Raw genomic sequence first — 10,097 nt, 5'->3', positions numbered from 1 at the left:
AATGTGTGCTGCAAGATGTGACACACATGTGTACTGGCAATGCTATAAGAAGGTAGGGAAGCATTTTTGCGAGATACATCACCCAGAGCCCACTCAATGGTATTGACTTTCATCCTAGTGTCAGATGTCTAAGTTGTGTGGGTACAGGACATTGACAATATGCAAGGGGTGTTGTGATAGCACATCCCTGTAGAACAGTATATACATGTCCTTTCTAACCTATGTGGTGCATATTTACGTGGTGGAGTATAGCCCTGGTGATTGGTCTATATCCACGTTGTGTATATGTTGGGGAGCATGGCACAATCAAAGTGTGTGTACATGTGTTGCTTGTTTGAAGATGGGGCATCTGGATTCACAATGAATGTGTCCCCAGGCACTCCTTTAGCATGCATTGGGTGTGTTCTATCTACCTTCCCCTTCTGGCATTTGAATGATGGCAGTTAATTCCCCCTTGCAACTTACCCTGCATTTGTGGTGGTGGTTGGTAGTCTGCACTGTCCTGACCATCTCCTCCAGCTCACCCAGGTCCTCCTGGAGTGCAAGACTTCCACCTCCAGTCTGAAGTGCTTCCTTTCTGTTGTTGGACAATTTCTCCAGTGCTTTTTGCACTCAGTGACAGTTCTCTTCACCTCTGCCAGTGAATGAGATCTCGATCTACTATTTGCTCTCATTATGGAAGTTCTCGATAATTTGTTAATCCTTTTTCTAGATGTCACTAGTAAACTCTTTGAGTAGCCTCTTTGGAGAAATCTATTTTCCAAAAGATTTAACTCGGTTTTCCCTGATTCTGGGTGACTCCAATTCCTTTTCATCTTAAGCATTTTGTCAAATGGAACTACGGAACAATGATTTTACATCGCCCTTAATATGTCACATGAGTCCGAAACATGGCGTATTGGAGATTCCAGAAATAAAATATATGGGTATCAGTCATACTTCATCACACCCTAGAGTTGGTGGCAGAATGCTGGATCTTAAAAGAAACAAGGCTAGATGGATTATTAGATTGCAATCTATTGAAAAGGGTATTAACATAGATGATGAAATGCACCACTTCCTATGAAATGCAATGACAAATGATGATTTGTGTGGATATCATGCTGAACAAATGATGTAATCTTTATTGATGATTACAAAAATATAATGGTCAATATTGAATTGAGACTAATTGCATATCAATGTATTAATAGCAATTTCATATGTTTTGGAAATCAGAAGATATGTCAAACAATCCATAATATAGTTAAGTATGTATGTAATTTGATTATAGAAATTTTCAGGCTAATACTTTTGCATGTATTTATGAAATGTTGCCTTAACCTCTATTTTTATATCATCCTATTGACACACATGGGTGCTGTTAATATGCAATACTAACAGAGGATGGACTCACTTAAGGTGGTGTACGCTGTATGATTTGAAATGTCATACCTTTTTTGATTGATTTGATTATGAAAATAGGAATTTATATGGTAATTTTGAGAGTAAGTATGGAGATTGGATTCTGATATATTTGTGGTATTGTGTCTGGCATTTTTGTGTGGTATGGAATCCCTTAGATCATGAGGGAATTGTAACATCTCAATTATATATACAGAATGTTTTTTTAATTAGATTGTAATTATTAACACAATCTTTTAATCATATTCAGAAGAAACATGTGGCTCAGAGTTATATAAAACGTTATTTGGGATGCTTAAGGTAATTTTTCTGTATCACAAAAGTAGTTGCAGTTGTTGTTTTATTCTTTATTGTTTATCAATGCCCGCTGTGATTATGCACGCACTTTTATATTGAATATTGACCTGCCAATACATAGAATAGGCCATTGGATTTAGTTGTAGTTGTCATCTTATTTTTTATTGTTTATCAGTGCCCGCTGTGATTATGTACGCACTTTCATATTGAATACTGACTCAATAATACACAGAATAGGCCATTTAATTTATGGGTTTTTTAAAATTACCTTCCCTTTTTTAAAGGGGTCAGTTGATATATATCTAGTGACGTCGATGAGGTAGTGTACAAGTTCGAATTAGTCAGTTTGATTGTTTACAACTAGCGCCGTCGATGAGGTTTCCTTTGAGTCCGAATAAATGATTCTGATTCTGACGAATAGTGGATTGAAAGCTACTAAGTTGGGAACAAAAACATAATTTAGGAAAGAATTGTGGAACTTTGTATTTTTGAAAGAAAGTGATGTGGTCCGCAAATACAAAAATTGCTTTAATTATATAATTTGGTTATGAGAATTAAGGCTGGTATAAACTTAACACTTTTGCTGTTGAGCCGTAAAGACTGCTGTGTCTCTAATATAACAAACTGTCAATTTTGCCACTACAAAATGGCCACCACGATGTTGAAAATACCGCTCGGTCGCACATTCACCTGACACCGAACAGTTCTCAGATTGGTTAGCGGACCTTTAAATTCCTTCGTGCCCAACGATTTGGGTTTGATTGCACATGAGAGATAGTGTTTACGAAGCATCGGACAAGTCTGGATTCAGAGGTAAGACTAATTCAGAAAATCGTAATTGCAAGTCGCAGGTAGATAAACGCATTCCAATTCTTAAAAAAGGGATTTTTGAGTCAAAATGTATGTAAGTAGCTTTGGGATAAACATAACGATCTATCATTTATGGGTTCTTGTCCTGAACAATATTATTATATATACAATATGTTTTCCTGATCTGAGGATGAATTATGCAAGTCCCTACATAGACACTGGAACCCGAAAGTGTTATGTATTTTACTATAGGGTGTGAAGTCATATAATAGATGTTACTTCTAATAATGAATATATTCTTTATCAACATACCCATATTGGTTTTGTTTGGCCTTTTATGATTGTGTAAATATAATCAAACTTAGTGGCGAAATTTACTTCATGGTTACTGTTGGATGGATTATCATTTAGTCAAAATGTTGTATTAATCTATCAATACCCTCTATATTTTGCAATTGTTTGGTTACCGGTTATTTTACTCAATTGTATTACTTCTGTTGCTCACCATTTTGAGATGTGTATAAGATACTATATGTGATACTTTTCTGCACATTGAGAGTCTCAAATTTCCAAACATAGGTGAATGAGTGACAATGAAGAGCTTAAATAGTAGATTGAGAAGCAAATTAGTTACAAACCATAAAATCGATTAACATGGCATGGGTGGACATAGAGTTTGAGCTTTAGATTGTTCAAAAATAAATGTGGGACATCGCATAAACTCTTAGGACATTATTTTACAGAGTTGAATCCCAATAAATCGGAATTTTGGAGTATAGTAGGAACAAAACATAAGGTATAGTTAGTATCCTTTTCAGCATGGGTTTGTGAGAATTTCTCATCTCTGATTCCTAATTCTTACTAACAAAGCATGCTTCACACTACAATGGATCACTGATGGGTCGCTTTGCATCAACTACTTTTCTTTGAATGTATGGGTGTTGAACTATACTCATATTGCAATCCTTTTCACATACATGCGGCACTGTAATTCTGGAATAAAGGATTTTCTAAACTGACAACGTGGTATATTGGACTATAAGGTATCTTTGATAGTTGTTGACCTATCACATATCAATTGGGCGTTACTAATATTTGTGAGTCAACAGATATATTGAATAAATGACAAAATATCTTCTCTTTTGTTGTCAACATCTTGTCAGCCTTGATAAAATCCGGGATTCGGACGAAACATGTGTCAGTTAAAACATCTCATGGGCTGAAGCTTATTTCCATCAATTGAAGACCTATAAAGACTGGACATCTGGACAAATATCACATGAACTGAATTCACTCTTATTGATCGATGCTTTATAAGGATTGGACATTTTGAGTTTCATTGTCGAATGGAACCCTATATGAATGGACAGTTTTTTGCTGCATTTTCTAAGGAGAGAAAATTATTGTTGGTTTCTCATGTAACCACATGAAGTTTGGATTTTATGAGTTATGTGTTGTCTTTTTTTTATATATAGAAATGTATCATTAATAAAGATAATAATGACCAAATGAATGTGGACACCCATATAATTCTACATTTCATAATGCTCGGTTTTCTTTCTCTCCTCACCTATGAGTCATTGGAATAGAATTCTCCCGATGGTCCCATTAAGTACTATATTAATGATTTAAAATACAAGTCTGAGTGCTCCAATATTATTGATTTCATCAATGAAGATGAGCTGTTCTGTTCGTGCAGGTTATGGCAGTTGTAGCACTTAGTACCCACTTCCGAGGGTCCAGGACTGGATTGGCACTATTTGGCAGGGCAAGAATGGCAGCAAACAAAGTCCAGGTGCTGTTAATGTGTTGGAAGTCTATTGTGTCCCTGAGACTACAGAAGAACAGGAGGGAAACAAACAATCCCTTGGAATCACTCTGGGTTCCAGTGAGATGGGTCCAGTCCTTCCTCAGCAGGTCAGATGGCAGCAGGCAGCAGGGCAGCACAGCAGAAAAGCAATTCTTCCACAGCAGCAGTCCAGCGTAGCAGCCCTTGTGGCAGCACAAGAGTCCCTCTTCCTGGCAGAGTTCTTTAGTTCTTTATAGATCCAGCAGTGTATTGATATGGTAGAGTCCAGTACTTATACCCAGTTGTGCCTTTGAACTGGGGGGGGGTTGAAGTACACAGATGTCCTTTCTTCTTTCCCTGGCTCCAGACTCACTGCAGGTGGTTCTACATCCCTTTGGGCTGAAGCAGAACACTGTCTATTCAGGTACAGGTGTCAGCTCCTCCCATACATCCTGCCCAGGAGGGGCCATCAGGATGTGATGGCCTATCAGTAACTCCTAAGTGCCCTTTGTGTGTGGCTGTCTGGAGAGAATGTACAAAGTCTAGCTATCCCCCAGCACAGATGTGCTTTGGAGACAAGCTGCAAGCACTCAGGGCTAAAAGCAGGAAAATTACAAGTTTCTACAAGTGGCATTTTTAAAATGGTAACAATAAATCTGACTTTACCATTCAAAGGGATTTTCATTACCATTCCATAGGTACTAAACATGATATAGCTACTTCTTCTCAATTAGCAATTACAACGTATTAAATGTATTATCCCCAGTGTTAACCTATGAAAAGGGTAGGCCTCATAGTAGTGAAAAATGAATCCAAGAGGTTTTCCCTACCAGGGCATATAAAACTTAAAAGCATATGCCTTGCCTTTTAATTACATAGCACCTTGCCCTATGGTCTACCAGGGCTTACTTTAGGGGTGATGTATGTGTAATAAAAGGGGATTTTATAGCTTGGAAAGAGGTATCAAATGCCAAGTCAACATGGCAGTGCGAACTGCACATACAGGGCTACTTGAGTGGGTGACACAAGCAGTGCTGCAGTCCCACTATCACAATTTATATTACAGCCCCTGTTCACATATGGTGCACTTTGCTGGGAACTTATAAGTAAATTTAATATGGCAATTGTAGATGTACCAATCAAACCATGTTTAGGGGAGAAAGCACATGCACTTTAGCATTAGCTGGCAGTGGTAATGTGCTCAGAGTCCTTAGGCCAACAAAAAGACATCAGCAAAAATGTGAGGCAAACAGGCAAAATGTTTGGGGGAAGGCCACCCTAAGGATGCCAGATCTATCACATTGTAACTGTGGACTCCAAAAGCCCAGCACTGTAGTGCAGTTGAGTAAAAATCCAGGATTAGCTGAAGGTACCACACATAACAATGGGATACCTCACATCTATGAACTGTGTGAGAATGTGGAAAGTCTTCTACCATGTTTTCAACAGTTTCATGTGCACGGTGACAGCACCCTTTTCACGTTTTCGTGTCATTACATTTTGCAATAAATGTTTAAAACCTGGATGTTTGGCATTTGACCGGCTGTCAGTACTGACTTGTTGAAAAAGGGGGCCAATGTAGCAAATAGTTTGTTTTACCCATTTTGTGTCTTTGGGTAAATGTGAGAATACATATTGTCTAAGACTCTTATTAGCCAGCCATTTTGCCAATCAGTAAAGCAATTAAACACTGCCAAAGGATCAAATATAATTTTAACATACCCAGACTATCAGCAGTGTATAAAATAATTATACCAGACCTGAAACATGCTTCTAAACCTTGCACATTTAATTCAAACACTCAGAATAGAGGGAACAAAAGTAGGAAGAAACAATATTTTAGTGACATCCCTAAACATCAAAATGCAAGCAGAATAACCTTCAACCTTGCATAACAAAGCTACATGTTGTGGGCACCTTCAGGAAGAAATAAAAAAGACTTGCTCTTTCTGTTTCCTTTCTTTGAATGGATTTTAATTTGTGGGTGTGCAGGTTTATATGTTTACACTAATGAGGGCTGTTACCTTCTCAGAGGAGTTTTATCCATTATGTTTACAATTAAACAGGTTAGCCTAAATATATCATTGCCCGACTCCACTTTGCTTGTGCTTGGGGCATGGTGTGTTAACCATACACTTCTTGGATGTGCATGTAGACAAACCCTTCTAGAGAGACACCTCATTCTTCCCTTCTGGGCACTGCTGAGCAAACTCTGTAATTGTGTGGACACTTGACACTATACCTCACAAGCGTAGCCCAAGCTTACAGAAGTAAAATTGCTTAGCCAAAATCATTTTCACACAGTTTTCACAGATCCACAGTCACCCAAAAGGACCCACATACACCCCTAGCTAGTCACACTAACAATATGAACATACCTCACCCAAAACCTCATTCATAGGTGATATGTCAGCAATGTGAAAAGGTACAGCCAGCAAAGAACAGTCTCAAACCAAAAAGATCAAAGCTCTTGCTCGACCCACAAACAACAGGAAACCCCAAGCAATCTGTGCTATATGCACAACTATGTGCTGCAAAAAGCATGAAATCAACATGTGCATTACCTCTGTGCCCATCTTCCTCTGCACAGTCCTTACAGAATGTTTGTTACTTAAATGGCAGAAGATACCCAAACAAACTAAAAAACTACTAACTCTACTGCACTAGATGGCTTCCTTTTTCCCACTTCCACACATGCAATAGAAAATGAAGCATTCCTATGACTACTTCCTGTTTTCTTTTCGCATATACACATAAGTCAAACAGGTAAGAATGTTCCTACTTTTCGTTTTCTTCAGCAGTGTAAAATATGTTATTTTTCTAAGGCCTGCTGTATTATTTATTTGACAAATATAATTATGGTTCGCATGCGAGGCTCAACTGGAGCGAATTTGGGGCCAGATGAACAGAACTATTTATCAGTCACAAATGGTCCAATTTGCAGAATCGGACCATTTGCGACTTCTAAAAAGCGTTTTTCCATTTACAAAACCCTATTTTGAGTTTCAGTAACCTATTACGGAATCGCAAAATAGGTTAGCGAGTCGGTATTAGGAAAGACGTGTTAAGGGTGTTTCTTGTTAACAGCGACTCAAGGTGGTATATGTGAATGTTTTGCACCTGAACTGTGGCTGCAAAACAGTCAGATCTTATGGACTCCCTTGAAGGGACTATTTTCCCTTGTGAATGTGGGTACAATTTTTTTTTTAGGGCAGGCAGTGGTCCGACAGACCACTGCCTACTTTTGAAAATTGAAAAGAAAACTTTTCATTTTTCTTTTTGAAATGCATCCAGTTTTCTTTTAAGGAAAATGAGCAGCATTTAAAAGCAATGCTTTATTTAAAAAATAATCAGACATGCTGGTCTGCTGACCCCAGCAGACCACCAAGCCTATGATTTTTGGCCATTTCCAATGGGTCGCAAATTGTGATCTACCTCATGAATATTGATGAGGTAGGTCCATTTGCGAAACTTTGTGAATCACAAACAGTGTAAAACAGCGAATCACAAAAATTTGCTATATGGAAATTGCAAACCAAAAGCTACGTACTTTGGACCCTAAGTGCGAGCTCCAGATCAAGCAGACTCAGGGGCATATTTATACTCCGTTTGCGCCGAATTTGCGTCGTTTTTTTCTACGCAAATTCAACGCAAAACTAACTCCATATTTATACTTTGGTGTTAGACGCGTCTAGCGCCAAAGTTCATGGAGTTAGCGTCATTTTTTTGCGTGAACACCTTCCTTGCGTTAATGATATGCAAGGTAGGCGTTCCCGTCTTAAAAAATGACTCCGATGCTATTGCGTCAGATTTATACTCCCGGGCAAAAATGACGCCCGGGAGTGGGCGGGACTAAAAAACCCGCATTTGCGCCGGATTTTAGCGCCTGGGTCAGGGCAGGCGTTAAGGGACCTGTGGGCTCAGAATGAGCCCAGAGGTGCCCTCCCAAGCCCCCAGGGACACCCCCTGCCACCCTTGCCCACCCCAGGAGGACACCCAAGGCTGGAGGGACCCATCCCAGGGAAGAAAAGGTAAGTTGTGGTAAGTTTAAAACAAAAAAAAAATTGTGGCATAGGGGGGCCTGATTTGTGCCCCCCTACATGCCACTATGCCCAATGACCATGCCCAGGGGACAGAAGTCCCCTGGGCATGGCCATTGGGCAAGGGGGCATGACTCCTGTCTTTGCTAAGACAGGAGTCATGTTAATGGCGTCTGGGCGCCAAAAAAAAATGGCGCAAATCGGGTTAAGACGATTTTTTTGCCTCAGCCTGACTTGCCCCATTTTTGGACCCCCAAACGCCATTTTTCCCTACGCCGGCGCTGCCTGGTGTACGTGTTTTTTTTTCACACACACCAGGCAGCGCGGTCGACTAACGCCGGCTAACGGCATTCAATAAATACGGCGCCCGCATGGCGCTTCAGAATGGCGTTAGCCCGCGCTAATTTTTTTGGCGCAAAACTGCGTTAGCGCAGTTTTGCGTCAAAAAGTATAAATATGGCCCTCAGTTTGCATCAGCTTGTGAGGTTGTGCTAGAGTATGATTAGCACCAGCAGTGGCATGATATACTAAAGTTCTGATCTCATTTATCTAGGACACGGATCAGAAACATAATTAATACAAATGGTGTGACGACTGCCTGATCCAGCATGATGCCGTCTTATGAGAAGCACAAGTAGAACAATTTTAAACTACTTGAGCCTCCAGAGTAGAGTGGCAGTTTGCAGTAGTGAATACAGTGGCTCGGGTGATACAGTGTCACTTCTGTGCTCCAGTATATGTCAACGAAAGAGTGCATCTAAGAGGGACCATGTGGAGTGGAGTGTGGTGCAGAGCAGAATGAACGCCAATCCTCTACAGAGGCCTCTACCATGTAAAACTTACGCTGCTTACTTGAGCAGGTTGTCTCAGCAGCATTTAAGGAGAGACTGCTGTTGCAAAATAGACCTTGCATGTCTTACCAAGACTTCGATCAGGATGTAAAGGAGGAGTGAATTAAGAAAAGATTAACGCAAGGGACCTAATAGAGGGAGAGTCTCCAGCATTTGAGGGACCATTCAATGTTTCTGCATACTCTTGCTCAAGAAGGCAAGGAGGATTTTGTTATCCTATATTGGAGGGAAGAAACAGAAATGTTACCTGTGCTTGGGACCATAAAAAGGTGATAACAAATTAATAGAGAGAAGTTGACTCATTGTGGGCAGTGGCAGAAGGTTCTTCGATTGCTACAAGAATGCACATTTGGATGAGATTATGGAAGGTGGTTGCTTCACAGAAAAACCTCTTGATGCATATTCCATTCATAAGATCCAAGTTGTTCGGCACTCAATTAGAAACGTTGGTTAGCATTTTGGTTGAGGAGAGAGAGCTGATGGTACCTTCAAGGGGACATTTGGAAGACTCAAAAGGGGGCTTTATTGCTTCATTTCATGTTAACATAATGAATCTGCCCTTTTGAAAGAGGGCACTCAGCCAGAGAGTCCCTCCTTCTGATAAATATCAGGATCCAGCAACATTGCTTTCCATTCCTCCCCAGCCACCTGTAAGTTATGACTACACTTGCAATGGAGAGCCTTCAGTGGAAGGCAGAATGTCTGAGTTCCCACACAGGGTGGAGAGAATCGACTTCTGATCAGTGGCCCCTAAACATTGTTTAGCTGGGATACCAGATTTAATTTAATTTAGAACCAGACAATCATCCTTGATCAGCACATCTGATGATAAATCAGGCAACAGCTGTGTTTTATTAAATGGAGACCAGACTCTACCTCAGAATAGTCATAGTTCCTGTACCAGCC

At 40.0% G+C, this 10,097-nt stretch overlaps 1 long non-coding RNA gene across 1 annotated transcript; it reads left to right on the top strand.

The window, feature by feature from the left end:
* Positions 1-2,462: 2,462 nt before the first annotated feature.
* Positions 2,463-3,991, top strand: LOC138258733 (uncharacterized). The gene is made up of 3 exons (XR_011198532.1): positions 2,463-2,514; positions 3,255-3,307; positions 3,675-3,991. It is a non-coding gene; the product is annotated as an uncharacterized lncRNA (long non-coding RNA).
* The last annotated feature ends 6,106 nt before the right edge of the window (positions 3,992-10,097 follow it).

Source organism: Pleurodeles waltl, chromosome 9 (assembly GCF_031143425.1).
Source record: "Pleurodeles waltl isolate 20211129_DDA chromosome 9, aPleWal1.hap1.20221129, whole genome shotgun sequence".
NCBI lineage: Eukaryota > Metazoa > Chordata > Amphibia > Caudata > Salamandridae > Pleurodeles > Pleurodeles waltl.
The sequence above is the reverse complement of the archived record's forward strand: the minus strand, read 5'-3'. Positions and strand labels throughout refer to the sequence as shown.